Source organism: Glycine soja, chromosome 16 (assembly GCF_004193775.1).
Source record: "Glycine soja cultivar W05 chromosome 16, ASM419377v2, whole genome shotgun sequence".
NCBI classification, from domain to species: domain Eukaryota; kingdom Viridiplantae; phylum Streptophyta; class Magnoliopsida; order Fabales; family Fabaceae; genus Glycine; species Glycine soja.
Window position 1 is genome coordinate 8,372,883 of NC_041017.1, and position 26,545 is coordinate 8,399,427.

The window sequence follows — 26,545 nt, forward strand, 5'->3', positions numbered from 1 at the left end:
CTCCAATCATTGTGTATCCCAATACATCAACTCTTGCATACAACAAGGTACAAATTCCAAAATTGTGAGAAAAAGAACAATCGCAGGTTTTATTAGACTCAAGAGATAGAACCTTCACTAAAGAAAATAATAATTTTATGCAACATGTACATCATATATTCCACATCTTGAGGTATTCATGCCTAACTACTAAATGATCTGCCTTGCTTATACTTCTCTTCCATTTGACCTAAAACAAATAATTATATATTTTGACTATATTTGTAAATTGCAATTTGTACAGGACTTGAGGAGATTTAATATTTAGTGAGAGGACTAGTGGAAGCTGAGTTAGATTATAGCTAAAAGTCATTTAACATGCTAAGAGGATTCCAGGGAATTGGTTTGGATTTGCCATGGATGTATAAATGTTTGGGAACACAGCATGTCCAGAGTAGCAGTAACCATAAAGACCAACAACAACAAGAAGAGTTGCAAGATTGAGTGTGGTCCCTTTGCTATGAAAGCCTACGTCCTCTATGCCAACCCATAATAGGCAGAGAACCACTAAAATTGATGCAACAACTCCACTAGCTATAACAAACATGGTAAAAGGTTATAATAAGCTTTTTCAAATAATGATGTTAAAAACTCGTGCAATTTTGTATAGAGAGTAGAACCAAGCAAGTGCAAATACTTAAATCTCTGTTTAGAAATTTTCATGCTGAATTAATAACTAAATGTGTTTAGGTAGCTCACCTCATTAAGGATTTTTTCTGCAAATGGTTCAATAACTGAATCATAGTGAGATAGCTAGCCAACAATTGGAGTTGTTAATATTTTAGGGGAATAGCAAAATTGGCAACACACCAGATGAAAATGTGTTTAGATTTTTTTTTCCAATAAGAGCCACTGAAATCTTTTGGCAGCATACCAGATGCTCAATTTTACTAAGTTTATCCCAAAGTTTTAAATTAATGTAAATTGAAATCTGGTGGTTGCAGCTTCATCGCAATCCTTGATATTGTAGGAAATACCAGACAAATACAAGGTGACCCTAAAAACTTAACATTGTGAACATTTAGAAATTAGAACCTTGGTATATCCATAAATGAGTAAAATGACAAAGCTGAGAGAGATAGGAATAGGGGAACTACGATTATTTAGAATCAGCAAAGGGACCGAAACAAAATCAAAAACATTCTTTTAACCCCCACTTCAGTCTTGTCACCAAACAGGTACTAAGTTTCAAAATATTATTCTGTTAACAAAATAAAAGAACACATAAATCAGCAAACCCTAGATTAGAGAAGAAATGCAGAGATGAGAGAGAGACAAACCAGGGATAAGGAGAGAGTTATTTGCAACTTTATTATTTTCTGTTAACAAAATAAAACAAAAAAAATGCGTGAATCAATAAACCCTAGATTACGGATTAAAGAGGAATTGTAGAGATGAGAGAAACAAACCAGTGAGAGAGAAATTGGACGAGCTAGTGAAAGAGAACTCTAGTCACTGAGCTTAAGCTAGTCTGTACTGTAGAAGCTCTAGCCACGGCCTCCGCGATCACTCTCCTAGTCGCACCGTGGATGAGAAGGTTGAGGTAATGCGAGGGAGAGGCATGCTCCATGTGCACAGCGGCGTCGACACATGCTTGCCAAATTTTGGGGACGACGCGGTTGGGCTGCGGCGGAGACATGAGGGGGAATTGAAGATATTGAGATATGAGAGAATGCAAAAATGGAAAATCAAACAGCTGGAGAGAGGTACGTAGGGTTTTAATTTTGGGAATGAGAATGAAGACGGGTTTTAAGTAAAATCCATTGTAGTTTTTATTCCATAAAATTACAGGATTGCCATTAACATACATTCTAAGACGGTTTTTGATAACTGCCTTAGAATGTCAGTCGTAAAAAGCTTTTTTCATTTCACTAATTACAAAATTGTCACTGTGATACTTACTAAGACGGTCCTTTGAGAACCTCCTTAAAAACAATGTCGTAAAACATAACTTTTGTAGTAGTGATGGTTAGCTGAAATTAAGTTATCTCACAAACGAGCCAGTTTTAAATTTTCACGTTGTGGATTTCATTCACTGCTAACATTTGGACAATTGAATAAAGACCAAAGTTCTCCAATGTGTTTGAGCATTCAAGCAAGTTGTACTACATTTCGGAGAGTCACATCTTGTGAGAAATTGGCATCTACAAACTAAATACATTGAAATATTGGGAGGTCAATGGAGCATGGAATCGTCCTTTCGCCAGCCACCCTAAGTTTTCTTTTACATGTAACGTGTGTGTGGTATATATGTAGTCAAAGTAGTGTGACTGGGAGTAGAGTTAATCTTAGTTATTACACAACTATATATACAAAGGTTGTAATTATTGTGTGCTTACTAAAAATTTCTATTTCTAATTCATACTACATAAAGTTTCAAACACAAAGGAGTTGGTTATTTTTGGGGTAGATGCAACTAAACCTTCTGTTGCAGCTGAAACAATGATTGAAAAAGGAATATTTGGGAGGGGGATATTCAAAATTTGTTAGAGTAGTTGCATAGGGCTTGGGGCCTACAGCTCTGGGATTTGAATGGTATATCTATTGAGATCCTAATCTTCATTCTACGATCTTTCTTTTGCTGACATTGCTGTGAATTGATAATTGGTATATGTTACTTCAATTGTTGTAAGATTTAGTGGCTCGGTTTAACTCTAAAGGTAGAGGGACAGAGGGGTGGGTGTGTTGACAATTTCATCACTATCAAACTGCTTCTCTTTGACCCTCTTGAGCACAATGATCAATGAACAAACCTTGCTAAAGAAATATGCAGGCTGACAAGCCATAACTTTTGGGAAACCCCCAACATATTTGAAAGGAAAATCAGGAAAATTAACAGATAAAATTAGAGAAACATAATAAATTGTGCAAATAAGGAAGAGGGGAAGAGGACCTTCTTCATCCAATAGGAACTACAAACTGAATAAGAATCAAGCACTTACCTTCAATGCTACCAACACATGCTTCAAGAAAAGTTCATGTTCATCTACATTAAGCCTCTATCTCAAAACTAAGATTTGAGACGAAAACCATGTGTATAAAGAGCAATGCTTCACTAGGTGACAGGTAATCTTATGCAATTTAACAGATTTCTTTATCACCTAAAGAGTATATAAAAAGATAGCCTAATCTTTATATTGAAAGAGGAAAAGCAAGTAGTCACAGTGAGAATCACACATAGGAAAAAATCATGTTTCATCATAACACAAAACATCTCAAACCATTAGGGTGTGTTTGGGCAACCAATTGCATTCATGCCTATTTCTTAAAGGAGAAGAAGCTGTTAGATCCATTTATCCAAGCTACAATCAGAGACCCCTTGACATGGATGTCATCACAGCCATGTTTGTGTGTGTGACAAACATAAGTTTAAAAAGTTGTGTGTAGAAGATATGGACTTTCTTTTCCGTTTTGGGTTTGTAAATTTGTTGGTCCTCAATGTACAAAAACCTAAATGCAATTACAATATATGGCCCTCAAAATTAAATCATGAATTATGGACCCTAATTAACATGACCCATTCAAACTATTTGCTCTCAATATGAGGCCAACTATAACTCAATGAATGATGTGCACTGTACATAGTGACAAAATATTGCCAATAAGGTTTGGCTCTATATTTGGTTTTAGGACCGCTTCTTGTCCTTTTAATCTCTTCTCACCTTGGACATCCCAGAAACTTTAGCCAGATCAAGATTGCAAAAGTCAAATTTCAATACCCTACATATGTTTCATGTTTCGTTCATGATATAATAAGTTTACTTAACTTAAGGATGCTTTACATAGGTTCTACACAATGGGATATAAAAGAACAGGTGTTACAATAATGCTTTTTATCTCATCCACACTCATTTTGTAGCAGATCTTAATCAAGATCATAGAAATGTAGACCACCTCAGAATTAATTAAGAAGTTAAAGGAGGTTTTCAACTAACTTGAAGTCATGTTGACTGACCTACAAAATTGAGATTAGAGTAAAACTTACCTCAACAAGTTCATTAAGAATATCAACAACAAGAATTGTGGCTTTGTCTGGGAAGATCCTGCAAATAATATCAATGTTATAATCATCATCTAATATACATTGAGATGTGTAAAGAATTAAAGTATCAATGGACTCATTTCTCATGGAAAATAAATAAAATCCCAAAGCACATGTTACCTAACAACCAAACAAAGACTTCAATTAAAATAATTTAGCATACTTAGCATTAGTTTATCATGCTCCCACTAAACCCCTTAAAGAAGAGATTTGAAGATTAACTACTCAAGCTTATACCATTACCATTCTAATTTCTATATAATACAAGCAAAAATTTAAACAGAGTGTTCACGCACCCAGTAAAAAAGAAAGGCAACTAATATGCAAATAAGCAACTACAACTTTGACCGTTTGTGATTGATCCATTAAATGCTAAGGTTATAACATTATAGTTAGCTTACTCAAACTTTCAAGTTTCAAAAATTCGAATAAGAACCCCTTCCATCCCAAAAGCTTCAATTTATAAACCTTAAATTAAAATTCAATTTATAGAAGAAAAAATTGATTCACCAAACTTGTTGGTCATGATAACCATATTGATCAATTCAAGGCTAGTTTAGCTGCTAAAGACAACATTCATATACATGGGTAAGATTATTGTTACATTTCATGCTTCAGGCCAACCCACAAACACAAGGTATTGTTGTCTATTTTAACAAAGAGACTACTCCTACTCATTACACTTCACGAAGCTAATATGTGACAGTTCCATCAGTAACCAAAAAGTGGTACACTGGATGGACTCGATGGAGGGACACATGGATATGCAATTTAACAGTATGTGTACATATTCATCTTGTAGTTAATTTGCCAATATGAATATGCAATTTAACAGTATGTGTACATATTCATTATTGTAAATTAATTGTCAAAATTTATTATTTATTTAAAATGTTATAGAAAAAGATTAGTTTATTTTTTCTTTGAATTAAAAAAGAATAGCATTGAAATGAATATAGCGATTAAATTTCATAAATTTAACATGATCTATAAAACACATTTTAATGAAAATGATAGTGATGAGATCTCATATTCAATTAAAATTAAATATTTTGGTTCTTAAAAAATAATAATTCTTTATTTAGCTTTTGTTATTTTGCATATATCTTGACAATGTATTTTATTTACAACCCATTACAAAGTTTTAAAATATAAATGTATTCAGACTTTTTATTTGAATTGAAATAAATTTAAATTTTATTAAGTGCCAACTTGATATTATTGGTCTTCACTCTTTAATTTTTTTTTTGTTGAATTTATGGCACTAAAAGAAATACAAACAACATAAATTAAATGTTTTTAAGTAGGAAAACTGAATATTATTGATAAAAAAGAAACTCTGCAAGATGCGCTAACATTGAAAAATATTAAACAGACGGTATAGTGTTTTTTAAATGTATGTAATATTTATATTACACTAATATTAATAATGGCAAATTTTGCCATTATCTAAAGAAATTTTTATAATTAAAATTTTTAGATTTAATTTGAGATCAACTATGTTGTAAAACTGTGGCTAAAATTAATTATTATTCACTACTAGAAAAATATTTTTAACATTGTTTATTTTGTACATTTAACATCGGGTTTGAACTGATGTAAACCGATGTTGAAATGATCATCATTAAAAATAGTCATTTTTAATATCAATTATGAAAATCAATGTTGAAATCCACTATACAACATTATTTGAGGCCAAAACCAAATCAATCTAAGCATTATATATTATATTCAAATTATTATTGAATAAATACTAATAAATGCAATAATGTCAATGCATAAATATCGTATATAACCTAAGATTTACTTAAGTCTAACATTTGCAAAATTTCTTAATCACTACTTAGTGTTTCATTTTTAACTCTTAGTAAATATCTTCCCACCGAATGCAAATTACCTTTATTTTTTCTGGTTCCAATGGTCTTAGATAAGTAAAATACTGTAAGATATAATAAAACATAATTTAATCAGTGTAAATAATAACAACTATAACAAATGAAATTACTTTTGAAGTAAGCAATTATCATTTTCCAATTATCCTTGAAACCACTTAGAACTATGGTTGTCATCCAATGCGTGACATAAATGCCACACTCGATACTTCTTCTTTGCTTATTACACTAAATTCAATAAGAGGTTCAAAGTTATCCCAAAATTAGTCTACAAAGTAATAAAATGTCATTTTGAAGAGATCAAACATTGTTTAAATGACTTTCTTTAAATAAAATCCATTTAGTAGTTGTCTTGGATTTACTTCCGTGATTATCATTGAATCCCTTCAAAGCACTAGTTAAGAGAAACATGAATGTATGTTGTACAATTAAAATATTGATGTCAAATACTAATGATAAAGTAAATGTGTTGCAAATTACAACTGACATGTTAACCATTTCTTTCAAGTAGTTGTTGGACTTATTGTGCAAGGAAAAAAACTAGGCAACAACATTGTCCTTAGGACATATAACCACCAGTTGTCAATGTCCATTACATTGGAGAACATTGAGTTATTATAATGCATATATTGTTTAAATTGCTTTGTTCAGTTTTACTTACCCATTCAAGTAAGATCCTAGGTAGACATCTCTCTATGAATTATGCATCCATTTCTTAATATAATCCTCAGATTCAAATTGTGATTGTCCATATCTCTTTATGGACTATGGCTCAAGGAATCCATACACAGAGGCATTCCTTGGTCACAAACTTAACTCATCCATATGCCTATTATTGTTAAAATAAAGTAAATTATGCATAAATTTAAAACAATGAATTAGGTAATGGATTGAAATTTAAATTTAATTACATAATCTACAATTGTATAACAGTGACACTCAAACATTGACCACCGTGTGCTATTTCCCCAAGATCTTGATGCTTTATGTACAAGGAGACATTATCATTGTACACCCCAAAGATAGTTGCATCCCTTGACACCTGCATAGGCTGGAGGAAAACTTGGGGGATCATCAATGTCATCTGGTATATGGGATTGTCATCAGGTTCTGGCCAATCAACAGGCTTTTTCGATCCCTTTGGTCCTTGTTTATCATACACAGTTAATAAACATAAGTCAATAACGCTCAATATTTTATTTGTAACAAATCATTTTTTAAGATAGTATAAATAAAATAAAAAGGAAATACATTTTCTGGAAAAAAAATTATACAAGATGTGTTGCTCAAGCAAGGAAGGTGTTAAGGGTCTGCCCTACTAACTGAATGTCTTCAATGGGTACAGGGACACGAGCATCAACATCTCGAACTTCCTTAACACCCACATTCACCAGATCATTGGTCAAAGGGATGCGGTGTCATCAACATCCCTTATAAATTCTTCCAAGGGCAACCAAACGGGAATGATTGTCATCAACATACAATCCACGCTTGTCTAATGCAACTGTGTTTGGGTCCTACCCTGAGGGATTAACACAGCTTCCATTTGTGCTGACACAAGGAGCAAAAGAAGCTACCTCAAGCTCAATAAGAGGTACAATTCCCTGGGACTGCGTTTGGCTGAAGGACAACATTAGTTGATTCGTTACTTTTTCAGTGACCGACTACTCTAGCTCGCCCTTGATATTCTGTGTTAGCTCCTCTTTAATATTTTGTTTGAGTTGATCCTGATCTTTTGGGATGATCGATGTAGATGTGCAGGAGCCTGCTAAAACTAGTTCAGAGTATTGTTTGATCGTCACACTAACTCTAGTAGCACGAACACAGGTAGGGTGCTCTAGTCACCCAATGGCATTAGTCAATACATCCTAACGTCCATGAGTTACAAAGCTACCATGTGCGGACTAGAAACAAAGACCAGACTAATTACACTACTTCAAAAAAGGCATTTAACGATGGTTATTAAAGGCTTTCAAAGATGGTTAAAAACCATCTTTATATCCGACGTCGTTGAAAATCGAGACCTTTTACGACGGTTTTCACAAAAACCGTCGTAGAAAAGTCAACCTTTCTAAGATGATTCTTTCAAATTTCTAAGACGGTTCTATCTTAGAATGTATGCATTCTAAGACATTTCTTAGAAAGCACCGTCTTAGAAAGTATACCTTCTAAGACATTTCTTTCTAAAAATCGTCTTAGAATGTGCATTCTAAGATGTTTCTTATCTGACAAACGTCTTAGAAATTCAAATGCTTCATTAATTTTGACAGTGGTTTTCTAAATGCATTTGATCCTAACTAAATATATTAAATGGCTACCAAATTATAATTAGCAAACTATTAACCAAAGCATCCCCCTCAATAAAACATTATTCCTAAATAACATATGAAACAAAATTCAACAAAACAAAGACATGTAATATTGAAAGACAAAATGGCTACACATGTCCAATACTATCTCTGCTAGGATCGTACAATTCTTTAAAAATACTTGGATTGCCATAAACTTCATATGCACAATAACCACTTAAATTGAAAACACATACAACAAAAATACTGGAAATAAAATTTCCTAAGCATAGTATAGTCCAATAAGATATCTGAAACTATCTTTGCATTTCACAAACCTACTAATTCCAAATCCCAGGGTCAAACACATATTTCAATAAAACATATCTGTTTCTCTATGGTGAAGTTTGAGCCCTAACACGATTCAACAATATAATAAGAAGTTGAAGACATAGCAAGGGTTGCAAGCCCATTGCCATCACCATTTTGTGGACGGATTGTGTTCACAGAAATTGTAAGCCAGTTGGTGTTCACAATATAAACACAGACACACACACACACATTCCTTACAAGACCTACCTATAACTCTTCAATTATAGCATTATCGATATTGAAAGCTTTTACTCAAGTCAATTTTGTTAACACAAGTATAATTTAGATTTTGACCACTAATTTAAGTAAGATTAAGACCAAAAGAAGAAAGAAAGAAAGAAATCAAGAGTGAGAAATGAGATGAAAAACCTTGCATGATAGAATATTAGTATTTAATTGCATTTACTTTCTTGATGAAAATTAAATAATTAAAATATAGTATTGGACAACTCAATTGTTGTAGTATATAAATTTGCAAACTTTTTTAATGTTGTTCCTTGGCAGAAATTTGTCTGACTTGAATATTGGAACAATCAATGAGTTTTTCCAAATCATTTAATCGAATCACGTCATGGTAAACATACCTTCGCACATGTGTTTGTACATTAAACTTGTGTGCATCTAGCCTTTTCTCTAACAGTATTAAAATTGATAAATATACTAACTTATACTTTCTCATTGTATAAATCTTGTTAGTGCTTAGCTCTACTGAGTTTTAAAAGATTGGCTAAGATTTTGTTAAAACATAAGCACTTAGACAATGAAGGAAAGCTGGAGTTGCTGCACATGATGTCCAACGTTATGTCAAGGAATAAGATCGGGCTGCACAATGCACAAGGCAAGATAAAATGTCAAATGAAGAATTGAAGCTGCAGGATCCACGATGTCGGATACAATGTCCAGGACATCCTGCCCGAAAATACTGGAGTTGCTGCACAATGCACAAGGCAAGATAAAAGTCAAATGAAGAATTGAAGCTGCAGGATCCACGATGTCGGATACGATGTCCAGGACATCTTGCCCGAAAATACTGGATACATAAATCTGTTATATCTTTAACAGATTATTGTGCAGTTAGCAACAGATTAGACGATCTATCTTTAGGAACGAATTAAAAGATAATTAAAGTTCGAATTACAAACTAGAAGAGTTCGTTCAGGGATTAAAGATTAAAGATAAAAACTAAAAGATCAAACTGTATCTTTTAGATCTTTAAGTGCAGATTTTTCAGGAGAATGATAGATCTCATCCAGCACAAGTTGTTGCAGCCCAGATACGCACACTGCTATATAAACATGAAGGCTGCACGGGTTTTGTACCAAGTCCGGGATTGAAGAGTTATTTTGTGAGTTTTGGGACTTGAGTGTTTTGTGAGCCACCTTGATGCTACTCTAACATCAAGTGTTGGACCTGAGTGTGTAGAGTTGATCTCTATAGTGTGTAGAGTTGATCTCTTTTGTTCAGAGAGTAATCTCTGGTGTGTATTCGATTTAATTGTAAACACGGGAGAGTGATTGAGAGGGAGTGAGAGGGGTTCTCATATCTAAGAGTGGCTCTTAGGTAGAGGTTGCACGGGTAGTGGTTAGGTGAGAAGGTTGTAAACAGTGGCTGTTAGATCTTCGAACTAACACTATTTAGTGGATTTCCTCCCTGGCTTGGTAGCCCCCAGATGTAGGTGAGGTTGCACCGAACTGGGTTAACAATTCTCTTGTGTTATTTACTTGTTTAATCTGTTCATACAGTCAAATATAATCTCCATGTTCTGAAGCGTGATGTCGTGACATCTGGTACGACATCTGACCTCTGTATCAGAATTTCATTTGGTATCAGAGCAGGCACTCGAAATCACTGAGTGAGATCTAGGGAGATAAATTCTGATGAACATGGAGAAAGAAGGAGGACCAGTCAACAGACCACCAATTCTGGATGGAACCAACTATGAATACTGGAAAGCAAGGATGGTGGCCTTCCTCAAATCACTGGATAGCAGAACCTGGAAAGCTGTCATCAAAGGCTGGGAACATCCCAAGATGCTGGACACTGAAGGAAAGCCCACTGATGGATTGAAGCCAGAAGAAGACTGGACAAAAGAAGAAGACGAATTGGCACTTGGAAACTCCAAAGCCTTGAATGCTCTATTCAATGGAGTTGACAAGAATATCTTCAGACTAATCAACACATGCACAGTGGCCAAGGATGCATGGGAGATCCTGAAAACCACTCATGAAGGAACCTCCAAAGTGAAGATGTCCAGATTGCAACTATTGGCTACAAAATTCGAAAATCTGAAGATGAAGGAGGAAGAGTGTATTCATGACTTCCACATGAACATTCTTGAAATTGCCAATGCTTGCACTGCCTTGGGAGAAAGGATGACAGATGAAAAGCTGGTGAGAAAGATCCTCAGATCTTTGCCTAAGAGATTTGACATGAAAGTCACTGCAATAGAGGAGGCCCAAGACATTTGCAACATGAGAGTAGATGAACTCATTGGTTCCCTTCAAACCTTTGAGCTAGGACTCTCGGATGGGACTGAAAAGAAGAGCAAGAATCTGGCGTTCGTGTCCAATGATGAAGGAGAAGAAGATGAGTATGACCTGGATACTGATGAAGGACTGACTAACGCAGTTGTGTTTCTTGGAAAACAGTTCAACAAAGTGCTGAACAGAATGGACAGGAGGCAGAAACCACATGTCCGGAACATCCCTTTCGACATCAGGAAAGGTAGTGAATACCAGAAAAGGTCAGAGGAAAAGCCCAGTCACAGCAAAGGAGTTCAATGCCATGGGTGTGAAGGCTATGGACACATCAAAGCTGAATGTCCCACTCATCTCAAGAAGCAGAGGAAAGGACTTTCTGTATGTCGGTCTGATGATACAGAGAGTGAACAAGAAAGTGATTCTGACAGAGATGTGAATGCACTCACTGGGAGATTTGAATCTGCTGAAGATTCATGTGATACAGATAGTGAAATCACTTTTGATGAGCTTGCTATATCCTATAGAGAACTATGCATCAAAAGTGAGAAGATCCTTCAGCAAGAAGCACAACTGAAGAAAGTCATTGCAAATCTGGAGGCTGAGAAAGAGGCACATGAAGAGGAGATATCTGAGCTTAAAGGAGAAGTTGGTTTTCTGAACTCTAAACTGGAAAACATGACAAAATCAATAAAGATGCTGAATAAAGGCTCAGATATGCTTGATGAAGTGCTACAGCTTGGGAAGAATGTTGGAAACCAGAGAGGACTTGGGTTTAATCATAAATCTGTTGGCAGAATAACCATGACAGAATTTGTTCCTGCCAAAAACAGCACTGGAGCCACGATGTCACAACATCGGTCTCGACATCATGGAACGCAGCAGAAAAGGAGCAAAAGAAAGAAGTGGAGGTGTCACTACTGTGGCAAGTATGGTCACATAAAGCCCTTTTGCTATCATTTACATGGCCATCCACATCATGGAACTCAAAGTAGCAGCAGTGGAAGGAAGATGGTGTGGGTTCCAAAACACAAGACTGTTAGTCTTGTTGTTCATACTTCACTTAGAGCATCAACTAAGGAAGATTGGTACCTAGATAGCGGCTGTTCCAGACACATGACAGGAGTTGAAGAATTCCTGGTGAACATTGAACCTTGCTCCACTAGCTATGTGACATTTGGAGATGGCTCTAAATGAAAGATCACTGGAATGGGAAAGCTAGCCCATGATGGACTTCCTAGTCTGGACAAAGTACTGCTGGTGAAGGGACTGACTGCAAACTTGATCAGCATCAGTCAGTTGTGTGATGAAGGATTCAATGTAAACTTCACAAAGTCAGAATGCTTGGTGACAAATGAGAAGAGTGAAGTTCTAATGAAGGGCAGCAGATCAAAGGACAACTGTTACCTATGGACACCTCAAGAAACCAGTTACTCCTCCACATGTCTATCCTCCAAAGAAGATGAAGTCAGAATATGGCATCAAAGATTTGGACATCTGCACTTAAGAGGCATGAAAAAAATCATTGACAAAGGTGCTGTTAGAGGCATTCCCAATCTGAAAATAGAAGAAGGCAGAATCTGTGGTGAATGTCAGATTGGAAAGCAAGTCAAGATGTCCCACCAGAAGCTTCAACATCAGACCACTTCCAGGGTGCTGGAACTACTTCACATGGACTTGATGGGGCCTATGCAAGTTGAAAGCCTTGGAGGAAAGAGGTATGCCTATGTTGTTGTGGATGATTTCTCCAGATTTACCTGGGTCAACTTTATTAGAGAGAAATCAGACACCTTTGAAGTATTCAAGGAGTTGAGTCTAAGACTTCAAAAAGACTGTGTCATCAAGAGAATCAGGAGTGACCATGGCAGAGAGTTTGAAAACAGCAGGTTTACTGAATTCTGCACATCTGAAGGCATCACTCATGAGTTCTCTGCAGCCATTACACCACAACAAAATGGCATAGTTGAAAGGAAAAACAGGACTTTGCAAGAAGCTGCTAGGGTCATGCTTCATGCCAAAGAACTTCCCTATAATCTCTGGGCTGAAGCCATGAACACAGCATGCTACATCCACAACAGAGTCACACTTAGAAGAGGGACTCCAACCACACTGTATGAAATCTGGAAAGGGAGGAAGCCAACTGTCAAGCACTTCCACATCTTTGGAAGTCCATGTTACATCTTGGCAGATAGAGAGCAAAGGAGAAAGATGGATCCCAAGAGTGATGCAGGAATATTCCTGGGATACTCTACAAACAGCAGAGCATATAGAGTATTCAATTCCAGAACCAGAACTGTGATGGAATCCATCAATGTGGTTGTTGATGATCTAACTCCAGCAAGAAAGAAGGATGTCGAAGAAGATGTCAGAACATCGGGAGACAATGTAGCAGATACAGCTAAAAGTGCAGAAAATGCAGAAAACTCTGATTCTGCTACAGATGAACCAAACATCAACCAACCTGACAAGAAACCCTCCATTAGAATCCAGAAGATGCACCCCAAGGAGCTGATTATAGGAGATCCAAACAGAGGGGTCACTACAAGATCAAGGGAGATTGAGATTGTCTCCAATTCATGCTTTGTCTCCAAAATTGAGCCCAAGAATGTGAAAGAGGCACTGACTGATGAGTTCTGGATCAATGCTATGCAAGAAGAATTGGAGCAATTCAAAAGGAATGAAGTTTGGGAGCTAGTTCCTAGGCCCGAGGGAACTAATGTGATTGGCACCAAGTGGATCTTCAAGAACAAGACCAATGAAGAAGGTGTTATAACCAGAAACAAGGCCAGACTTGTTGCTCAAGGCTACACTCAGATTGAAGGTGTAGACTTTGATGAAACTTTCGCCCCTGTTGCTAGACTTGAGTCCATCAGATTGTTACTTGGTGTAGCTTGCATCCTCAAATTCAAGCTGTACCAGATGGATGTGAAGAGCGCGTTTCTGAATGGATACCTGAATGAAGAAGCCTATGTGGAGCAGCCAAAGGGATTTGTAGATCCAACTCATCCAGATCATGTATACAGGCTCAAGAAGGCCCTCTATGGATTGAAGCAAGCTCCAAGAGCATGGTATGAAAGGCTAACAGAGTTCCTTACTCAGCAAGGGTATAGGAAGGGAGGAATTGACAAGACTCTCTTTGTCAAACAAGATGCTGAAAACTTGATGATAGCACAGATATATGTTGATGACATTGTGTTTGGAGGGATGTCGAATGAGATGCTTCGACATTTTGTCCAACAGATGCAATCTGAATTTGAGATGAGTCTTGTTGGAGAGCTGACTTATTTTCTGGGACTCCAAGTGAAGCAGATGGAAGACTCCATATTCCTCTCACAAAGCAAGTATGCAAAGAACATTGTCAAGAAGTTTGGGATGGAAAATGCCAGCCATAAAAGAACACCTGCTCCTACTCACTTGAAGCTGACAAAAGATGAAGCTGGCACCAGTGTTGATCAAAGTCTGTACAAAAGCATGATTGGGAGCTTACTGTATTTAACAGCTAGCAGACCTGACATCACCTATGCAGTAGGTGTTTGTGCAAGATATCAAGCCAATCCCAAGATAAGTCACTTGAATCAAGTAAAGAGAATTCTGAAATATGTAAATGGCACCAGTGACTATGGGATTATGTACTGTCATTGTTCAGATTCAATGCTGGTTGGGTATTGTGATGCTGATTGGGCTGGAAGTGCAGATGACAGAAAAAGCACTTCTGGTGGATGCTTCTATCTGGGCAACAATCTTATTTCATGGTTCAGCAAGAAGCAGAACTGTGTGTCCCTATCTACTGCAGAAGCAGAGTATATTGCAGCAGGAAGCAGCTGTTCACAACTAGTTTGGATGAAGCAGATGCTCAAGGAGTACAATGTCGAACAAGATGTCATGACATTGTTCTGTGACAACTTGAGTGCTATTAATATTTCTAAAAATCCTGTTCAACACAGCAGAACCAAGCACATTGACATTAGACATCACTATATTAGAGATCTTGTTGATGATAAAGTGATCACACTGAAGCATGTTGACGCTGAGGAACAAATAGCAGATATTTTCACAAAGGCATTGGATGCAAATCAGTTTGAAAAACTGAGGGGCAAGCTGGGCATTTGTCTGCTAGAAGACTTATAGCAATTACTTCTATTTGAATGTGCTCAAACGTTAATAGCACATTCATTATTGGGCCAAAACAGATTCGACCGTTGCTTCACACGCCCCTCTACATTCTTCATTCAAATTTATATTTTCGTGGCATTCTTGTTTTCATCAGCATTTCCCAACACCTCTCGGAATTTCACGAAACCATTTCAAAAGCTCTGCTTCTCCATGGCTACCTCACCAAAAGATACTTCATCACCTGGTTCGCCTTCTGTACCATCATCTCCATCATCCACCAAAGCACCATCAAACCAGGAACAACCTGAATTCCATATCCAACCCATACAAATGATTCCTGGTCAAGCCCCTGTTCCTGAGAAACTGGTTCCCAAAAGACAACAGGGAGTGAAGATTTCTGAAAACCCTAGCCCTGCAACAAGTCCTAGGGAAGTAGACCCGGAGATTGATAAGAAGATTCGCAGTATTGTGAGTAGCATTCTGAAAAATGCGTCTGTCCCTGATGCTGATGAAGATGTTCCAACATCCTCCACCCCGAATGTTTCTGTCCCTGATGCTGACAAAGATGTTCCAACATCTTCCACCCCAAATGCTGAAGTCCACTCTTCATCCAGCAAAGAGAGATCAACAGAGGAAGATGATCAAGCCACAGAGGAGACCCCTGCACCACGGGCACCAGAACCTTCTCCAGGTGACCTCATTGACCTAGAAGAAGTAGAATCTGATGAGGAACCCATTGCCAACAAGTTGGCACCTGGCATTGCAGAAAGATTACAAAGCCGAAAGGGAAAAACCCCCATTAAGAGGTCTGGACGAATCAAAACTATGGCACAGAAGAAGAGCACTCCAATCACTCCTACCACATCCAGACGGAGCAAAGTTGCAATCCCTTCCAAGAAGAGGAAAGAAATTTCCTCATCTGATTCTGATGATGATGTCGAACTAGATGTTCCCGACATCAAGAGGGCCAAGACATCAGGGAAAAAGGTGCCTGGAAATGTCCCTGATGCTCCATTGGACAACATTTCATTCCACTCCATTGGCAATGTTGAAAGGTGGAAATATGTATATCAACGCAGACTTGCTGTTGAAAGAGAACTGGGAAGAGATGCCTTGGCTTGCAAGGAGATCATGGACCTCATCAAGGCTGCTGGACTACTGAAGACAGTCACCAAGTTGGGAGACTGTTATGAAAGCCTAGTCAGGGAATTCATTGTCAACATTCCCTCTGACATAACAAACAGAAAAAGTGATGATTATCAGAAAGTGTTTGTCAGAGGAAAATGTGTTAGATTCTCCCCTGCTGTGATCAACAAATACCTGGGCAGACCAACTGAAGGAGTGGTGGATCTTGCTGTTTCTGAGCATCAAATTGCCAAGGAAATCACTGCCAAACAAGTCCAGCATTGGCCAAAGAAAGGGAAGCTTTCTGCAGGGAAGCTGAGTGTGAAGTATGCAATTCTGCATAGGATTGGCGCTGCAAACTGGGTACCCACCAATCATACTTCCACTGTTGCCACAGGTTTGGGTAAATTTCTGTATGCTGTTGGAACCAAGTCCAAATTTAATTTTGGAAACTATATTTTTGATCAAACTGTTAAGCATTCAGAATCTTTTGCTGTTAAATTACCCATTGCCTTCCCAACTGTATTGTGTGGCATTATGTTGAGTCAACATCCCAATATCTTAAACAACATTGACTCTGTGATGAAGAGAGAATCTCCTCTATCCCTGCATTACAAACTGTTTGAGGGGACACATGTCCCAGACATTGTCTCGACATCAGGGAAAGCTGCTGCTTCAGGTGCTGTGTCCAAGGATGATTTGATTGCTGAACTCAAGGACACATGCAAGGTGCTGGAAGCAACCATCAAAGCCACCACAGAGAAGAAAATGGAGCTGGAACGGCTGATCAAAAGACTCTCAGAAAGTGGCATTGATAATGGAGAAGCAGCTGAGGAAGAAGAAGCAGCTGAGGAAGAAGAAGAAGCTGCTGAGGAAGAAGAAGATGCAGCAGAAGAGACAGAATCAGATGATGATGATTCTGAGGCCACCCCATGACCATCAGACCTTTATTTTTGCTTTTTACTCTCACTAGCTATAGGGGCATGTCCCTTTGAACAATTGATTGCTATTGGTCTGTAATATTTGCATGAATTCCACTTTTGTCAAATTCTGTCTAAAAAGGGGGAGTAATAGTATTATGTGCATGATTTATGATTTTGAGTAGTAGGATACGATGTATAGTAGTAGGATACGATGTATGCATGATTCATGATTTTGAGGGGGAGTTGTATGATACGATGTATGCATGATTCATGATTTTGAGGGGGAGACTGCTGCTGCTAATGATGACTGATGAAAGCTACTGTAACTACGAGTAGCTGATAGAAGATGCTGCAGCTAGAGCATGGAGACAGGGGGAGCAGAAAGCTGATGTCACGTGAGATGTCTTGACATCCTGGAAACGACTTGCAACTTGCAGAATTTTGCTGTTACCACTACAGATACCGCTGTGCTTGATTACTCTGATAATGAAAGTTGCTGATCCCACTTGCATAACTGCTCGTACCTGCTCAGGAAGTGTCTAAGTATGTTTTAGACAAAATTTGCCAAAGGGGGAGATTGTTAGTGCTTAGCTCTACTGAGTTTTAAAAGATTGGCTAAGATTTTGTTAAAACATAAGCACTTAGACAATGAAGGAAAGCTGGAGTTGCTGCACATGATGTCCAACGTTATGTCAAGGAATAAGATCGGGCTGCACAATGCACAAGGCAAGATAAAATGTCAAATGAAGAATTGAAGCTGCAGGATCCACGATGTCGGATACAATGTCCAGGACATCCTGCCCGAAAATACTGGAGTTGCTGCACAATGCACAAGGCAAGATAAAAGTCAAATGAAGAATTGAAGCTGCAGGATCCACGATGTCGGATACGATGTCCAGGACATCTTGCCCGAAAATACTGGATACATAAATCTGTTATATCTTTAACAGATTATTGTGCAGTTAGCAACAGATTAGACGATCTATCTTTAGGAACGAATTAAAAGATAATTAAAGTTCGAATTACAAACTAGAAGAGTTCGTTCAGGGATTAAAGATTAAAGATAAAAACTAAAAGATCAAACTGTATCTTTTAGATCTTTAAGTGCAGATTTTTCAGGAGAATGATAGATCTCATCCAGCACAAGTTGTTGCAGCCCAGATACGCACACTGCTATATAAACATGAAGGCTGCACGGGTTTTGTACCAAGTCCGGGATTGAAGAGTTATTTTGTGAGTTTTGGGACTTGAGTGTTTTGTGAGCCACCTTGATGCTACTCTAACATCAAGTGTTGGACCTGAGTGTGTAGAGTTGATCTCTATAGTGTGTAGAGTTGATCTCTTTTGTTCAGAGAGTAATCTCTGGTGTGTATTCGATTTAATTGTAAACACGGGAGAGTGATTGAGAGGGAGTGAGAAGGGTTCTCATATCTAAGAGTGGCTCTTAGGTAGAGGTTGCACGGGTAGTGGTTAGGTGAGAAGGTTGTAAACAGTGGCTGTTAGATCTTCGAACTAACACTATTTTAGTGGATTTCCTCCCTGGCTTGGTAGCCCCCAGATGTAGGTGAGGTTGCACCGAACTGGGTTAACAATTCTCTTGTGTTATTTACTTGTTTAATCTGTTCATACAGTCAAATATAATCTCCATGTTCTGAAGCGTGATGTCGTGACATCTGGTACGACATCTGACCTCTGTATCAGAATTTCAAATCTAAAATAAATTAATCTCTGAAAGCATAAGTTTTATTGAAAAAGGAGAGAAACTACAGGAAAAGCACAACAATGGTACCTGAATTTGATCTCCCAGGTTGATAACAAATGCATTGGGAATAATAGGTACTGCAATCCATTTCCCATCTTTGATCACTTAGAGACCAGAAACTTATGAAATTAGTATGCATAGGAAGACCTAAGGTCAACTCTAGATCTGGATAGATTCTAAATTGGTGCTTCCCTACACTTGAAATACATCATTAAAAAGCTAGATACAAGAAATGAAAACATGAAAAGACATAGTTAACTTGACCACAATATAGCTCAAACTAATAAAAAATCCCATTGAGGAAAAGTATGCACAGTTACGTAACTTTGTGATGGGAACTGGCCAACAGTTGAAAGAGTTTGAAGATCAATTCCCTTGATTAAGGAAATAAATAAAAAAAGAGAAAACAAGAAATAACAGGAAGAAGCAACAACTTAAAAGGAAAGAGAATGAGTTCTCTGTCCTAGAGTCAGAGATGAGTTCTCTGTCCAAATTACCAAAAAAAAAAACCTTTCCACTATTACACACATATTTAATACATCGTAACTCCTCCTAACATTCTGTCAAAACTGCTCCTAACTCTTAGTTTCCATCATACATGGTATCTCATGTTATGACCACTATTAACTCGATTGCTGCTTATATTTACTTGCTAATCCAATAATAATAATTATAAGATAAGCAGGATTTGCTTCCAACAACAAGGAAAACTTCATCCCTCTTACCCTCTTTCTCTTTCATGGAGTTTACCTCATACCTCACATGCTTCATCCTCCTCTTGCTTCTCCTGGAACAGATTTTGTACATAGTCAAAAAAGGTTCCATCCTAGGACCCTCCTTGGTGCTTCCCTTCCTAGGCCCAACCAAATTCCCGCCCCTAATTTCACGCCTAAAGCCCTCTCCACCTACACCTCGCTCTAGCAGATTATCATCCTTAACCACCTCAAGTCATGGGTCAGTCAAGCTTAAGCCCAAGGCTCCTATTCTATTCCGCTCCGCATCCTGGCTCGTGACATGAACCTTGAGACCTCCCAGACCGTCTTCATGGGCCCGTACATGGGCCTAAAAGCCCAAGAGCGATTTGAGAGGGATTACTTTCTATTCAACATGGGGCTAATGAAGTTGTCGTTTGACTTCCTCGGCATTGCGCTTCGAAACGCGAGGCTCGCCGTGGACCGGCTTGTCGGAGCCCTAGGCACATGCACCAAGATGAGCAAAACGAGGATGTAGACATTAGGGGAAGAGCCTTTATGCCTCGTCGATTATTGGATGCAGGACACGCTCAGGGAAATCGAGGTGGCCAAACTCGTCGTAGACACGCCGCTGCCGTTCTCCACCAACGCCGAGATCGGTGGCTACCTCTTCGGCTTCCTCTTCGCGGCGCAGGACGCGTCTGCTTCGTCGCTTCTGTGAGTGGTAGCGTTGCTTGAATCGCACCCGGAGGTGCTCGCGAAGGTGAGGGCCGAAGTCGTCGGAATCTGGTCACCGGAGTCGGATGAACTGATTACAGTCGATATGCTTAGGGAGATGAAGTACACTCAGGCGGTGGCATGTGAGGTGGTGAGGTCGTCGGAATGAGGCTCGTGGTCCCATTGTTGGAGTTTGGTGAACAGAGACACGATGCTGGTCTTGGAATTTAGGGTTTTAATTTGCAAAATTAAAGGAAAATGATTAAAATAAGGGAAGGATTGAGAGAGGCAGTTGGCATTCTGATGCAAGCTCCATTGGAGCTTGTAGGCCTAGGATCTTCTTCATCAATGGATTCCTTTGCTTCTTGGAAGATGAATGGCAGCGGAATGGAGAAAGGAAGAGAGAGAGGAGACGTCACTTCAAGGAGAAGATGAGTCTAGAAGAAGCTCACCACCATAGGAGGCCATGGATAAGAGCTTGGAGGAAGAAGGAGATGAATGAAGGGAGAGGGAGAGAAGAGCACGAAATTTTGTGCTCCAAATGAGCTTTGAAATCTGAAGTTTAATATTCAAATGATCAAAGTTGAAAAAAATGCACACACATGACCTCTATTTATAGCCTAAGTGTCACACAAAATTGGAGGGAAATTCAAATTTCACTTGAATTTGAAATTGAATTTGTGGAGCCAAACTTTGGAGCCAAAATTTCACTAATTATGATTAGTGAATTTTAGTTATGGTTCAGCCCACTAATCCAAGATCAATTCCAAGATTCTCCACTAAGTGTGCTTAGGTGTCATGAGGCATGAAAAGCATGAAGGACATGCACAAAGTGTGACTATATGATGTGGCAATGGGGTGTAGTAAGCAAATTCTCACCTCCCCCTCTAAAATTTAATTGGATTGGGCTTCTACCAATTCAATTAAATTTATTTCCAACCACACACATCAAATATCCACTTAGTGCATGTGAAATTACAAAACTACCCCTAATACAAAAACTAGTCTAGGTGCCCTAAAATACAAGGGTTGAAAAATCCTATATTTCTAGGGTATCCTACCTACATTATGGAGCCCTAAATACAAGGCCAAAAAATAATGAAACCTTAATCTAATATTTACAAAGATAAGTGGGCTCGTACTTAGCCCATGGGCCCGAAATCTACCCTAAGGCTCATAAGAACCCTAGGGCCTTCTCTTGCATCTTTGACCCAATCTACTTTGAGTTTTTCTATCCAATGCCCTTGCGGGATAGGATTGCATCACATTCCCTCTTGCATTCTACATCGATTCTATAAGAACCGATTCCCTCTTGCATTCTACATCAATTCTATAAGACCAGTTTATCAAAACCGTCTTTAAAATTTTCCAATTATTTACAAAAACACTACCGCTTTACTTACGACATCAATTTTTAACAACCGATGTAAAACATGCATCGTAAAATACCATTTTTGTGGTAATGTTAATAACTTTTTCAAAAACTGAAAGTGATAAAGATATTTTCGAGATGAATATTAGTTAAATACTAATAAATGTCTTTAAGATAGTATTAGTTAAGAAAAAATTTCAATCCGCAATTCCCATATTCCCACATTGCCTAACTAACCAAAAAATAGAGATAACCAAGTCACTTGTCTCCAACAACATACAATAATAAAAAGAACTCATCACCAAAATGTACAAACTTTTCATGTATAATAATAGGCCATTTTGCGCATTACTTACTATCTTTCGTGTACGTTTAAGGTATATGTGATTATAGATGGACAGAAAATGACATGTAACCCGTTAAAATTGAGAAGTGAATTATGCAATGTAACACTGTTCAACTAATTAATAATAGGTTAGATTGTACTCATGTGAAGATTGTTTTTTCCACCCATACAGTCACAGTAATTAAATTATTTTGTACACCGTTAGTTTGATTACTGTTTTTCAATAACAACAATTAATTAATAATTAATAAAGGAATTGCATTACTATTAACTATTCTCAAGTAATTCTAACTAACTATTATTCCTACCAATATCTACAGTTTTGATATCAACTTCGATGACAAGGTTGGTAGAAAGAGAGAAACAAATCAAGGCATCCATGATGGAATTTCAAATGAAATTAAATATGCAAAACAAAATACTAATAATAGGATGAACAACTTTTCCTAGTGATTACGTGTACAAGGCTCGGCCTAATTCATTGATCTGATTTAAGCTTTTGTTATGGATTTTTGGCCCAATTTATCCCATCATAAGCCATTTGGAGAATCAGAAGCTAATGTAGGTAAGGAGTGGACTGATAGTAGAGTGAGGCTGATAGTGATACCACCATCACTTTCACTTTCAGACGCTGCATCACTTCCGTTTCTTTCCTGCCTCAACTTTATGTTTATATTGCTTGCTAATTCTTAATTCTCATTCACATGCTTATAACTCTCCCTCCATCCAAGCTTTTACCATCATGAATGCCCGACATTATTATATAACTCAACTCAAATCTCTTTAACCTATTGCTGTTGCAGCACCAGGGATTGAGAAATCAAAAATATTTTTTTTTCCTAATAAGTTAATCTTTTTTTTTAGTTCATATAAATTGACGTTTTATTCCTATAAATTCATTTTTTCATATAAATGTATTACAAACTTAAAGTGATTAAAAATAAACCAAATATCTTATAATGACTAAAATTAAAAAAATATAAACTGAGAGTAAAATAAGAAAATTGACTTATTGAGTCTAAAAATAAAAAAAAATATTAACTTATATGAATCAAAACATATTTAAATCCTTTATGTTATTCTATTTTTGAACTTTTACTAGTTTTTAATTACATTTATTTAAAAAATAATAATTCTATTATCATCTTTGAAAATAAAAAGTAAATAAAATTTTCAGAAATAAACTGTTTCGAAACACAATAAAGAAAAGGTATGGTACCAGGGAATGCCTCAAATTATCAGACCAAGACTATACCTTCAACTTTTAATTCATAATTTTTGAGCTTTCATCATCCAGCAAATTTTCAAACCGTTGAAAACTACACTTGACACAAAAGACGTACAAAGTTTAATTTTGTTAAAATATCTTAAACTTTTTATTTTTGGAGTAATCACAATTGAACACCATTTTGAGTTCACATATTCACATCGATCGACGATGAATACACACAGTGCAAGGTAAACGAATGCCTTCCGAGTTCTGTTCACACATGCTGTTTCCTGTCCAATAAGCGTGTCATGGTTGGGTCAATTAAAAAAACAAAAAGGACCTTCATTTCATATGCATAACCAAAATCTAAGGCTCAACATATCCTTGACTGTACAACTGAAGCATCCTCCACACATGATTTGATAGCAGAAAAGGATAATACTGAATAACGTAACCCACAGCTGAATTACTCAGGATCCGATAACTCAACCAGAGGATGAAAATATCTTCCTTAATGTTCCTATATCATTACTAAACAAATTGATACTAAACTCATGTTGCCATTACCATATGGAATGAGATTTAATGTGAACTGTAGTCTGGGTTCACAAATTGACATGGCAAGCAACATGACGTTGAAATATACATGTTAGCTCTCTTCGTCAACCCTGTTACAGGAGCACGGACGCTACTCCTTTAGCAGTCAGGCTATTGGGTCAGTAAGTTATTAATATATTTGAATTTTAATGATAATGTTATTATCCTATCCTCTTTTCAAATTATTGACACTCCACTTATTTAGTAGCTATGGGTTATCTGTAAGAGTTGTTACGCTGTCATAACAACCCCTACAATCAAGGACCCAAGGCTCTCATCCAACACTATAAATACTAGGTTTTATCTCCTTTTTTGATACATTTTCAACTCACTTACGTACTTACTTAAGCGTTAGATGCCTTTATTTTGTAGGTCTCTCCTAGTATTTCTCTAGTGGAGGACACTTGTGAATATGACGTGGGAGATCAAGGAGCTCATCCTTACTGCATCAATGCTAACGTCAGTCAGCTCCAGAATTTGGTAAGTACATTTGACACCCATCGTGGGATTGTGGTAAAACTACCCTCGCGGCCACCCGCATTCATGGTTAGTACATGCTTTGGCCTTTGGCAAGAGACACTCCCAGAAAACTCCAACGCTCCTTCGACCAATGACACTCTCTATCAACTTCAAGCATGTATGGCAGAGATGGAATGTTGTCACAAAGAAGAACATAGAAAATTGAAGGCTGACCACGACGAGTTGGAGGCTAGTGTGAGACGCCCCCAAGGGGACGATACTCTACTCATACGGTCAACGAACACATCTAGGGTGAATCACATCCCTATCAAACCAACAATACATGGACGACCACAATGCCTCACACATACACCACCATGAACAACAGATAACTCGTCGACAACCCTTTTTCGATTGCATCATGGAGGTTGACCTGCCTTTAGGTTGGAAACCCCTCAACATGAAGCGCTATGATGGAACCACTAATCCAGATGAACATCTATATGTGTTCCTCACCCAGGATAATCTCTACACCAATGATGACACGATCCTGTGTCGAGTCTTTCCAATGTCCCTCAAAGAGGCAGCATCGACTAGGTACGAAGGACTCCTACCCTGATCCATTAACAGCTTTGACGCCCTTGTCAAACACTTTAGTTCCCAGTATGCGCCAAGCTGGTCACACCGCATGGCATTCGTAGCCCTGACTAGTTTATGCCAAGCAAATGATGAGTCACTCCGCTAATTTATGGACATGTTTGTTGAACAAGTGACCTCAATAACTTAAGAGGGGGTGAATTAAGTTTTAAAGAATTTTTCGATTAACAAGTTTTAATCCCTTTTTAAAACATGTGATAGGTTCAGAACATAAAAGATGAAGAAGCAATTAATTCAATAATGTTCTTCAATTATGCAAGACAAAATAAGTGCAATAAAAAAATCGAGATAAGGAAAGAGAGAATTGCAAACTCATTTTATCCTAGTTCGGCCATTTCCTGTGCCTACGTCCAGTTCTCAAGCAACTCACTTGAGATTTTTCACAATCTTTGTAAACTCCTTACAACCTTTGAATACACCTTGGGATCACTCACCCTTGTGTTCAAGATTCTCACAAGCCAAGAGACAAACAGTCTCTTGGTTACAATTGAGTTTATGAGATGTATAAAAAAATTTCTCTCCTTTAGAGTAGATGATACAAATTGAAGTTTCTAAAAGAATTCTGAATAGATTTGCAAGTATTTGACCAATAGTTGTTTAAAGAGCATTTAAAAATTAAGTTCTCTTAAAAAAATCTCACTCTTTTCGAAGTTAGGCATATATATATATAGGCCCATTGTGCATTTTCAAAAATAGTTTGAAGAGATATGTTTTTTCAAAAAAAAAATTGAAATTTTCTCACTAGTAATCGATTACAGGAATCTTTTAATCGATTACTGTGGCGTCCCTAAATTAATGACTGGTTTAATAGTAATAATTTAAATAACAAAACCATGGTAAAAAAAATTTTCTTCTTTTCCCTTTTCATATCGTTCTCTTTTTCACAATAACTAGGTGTAGAAGGAGAATCCTCACTATAAAGTCCTGAATGGCCAGTTCACAACTCTATTCGGAGTCAGTTCTTTCTTACCGTTCATAATTCTCTAAATTATTTTGTTGTTTCAAAAGGAAGAATATACCAGCCATTACTTTAGGTCGTCACGTGAAAATAAGAGGATAAAATACAGTCGATAAACTCTTGTACAATTAAAGTTGCTAACGCTTTCATTTCAAATAACAAGATTGATCATAAATACATTCATCATTTTAAAGCTGTCCAAAATATGGGAGTTTTACAAAATATATAGTGTCATCTAGAGCAAAGGTGTCCACAGTGGTGGCTTCAGCCATATGTATACAATCATCAAAATCCTATGCATCAGGTCTACCCATACAAAAACAAAAGAGTAAACCTAACAGTCAGTCCTAGATACACCCACCCTCAAAAAGCATATAAAACTAGTCCATGGAACTATCCACTATGATGAAGAGCCTCCACTGGTCACCATCTCTCTCGGGCCACTATCCTCCGTAGAGTCTGCCTCAGATGCCGACATGGCTTCCTCGGGAGAATCCACCTCAG

At 37.5% G+C, this 26,545-nt stretch overlaps 1 pseudogene; it reads left to right on the top strand.

Annotated features, from left to right (window-relative positions):
- The first annotated feature begins 1,585 nt into the window (after positions 1–1,585).
- LOC114389742 lies at positions 1,586–20,611 on the top strand (annotated as a pseudogene).
- Positions 20,612–26,545: the final 5,934 nt, after the last annotated feature.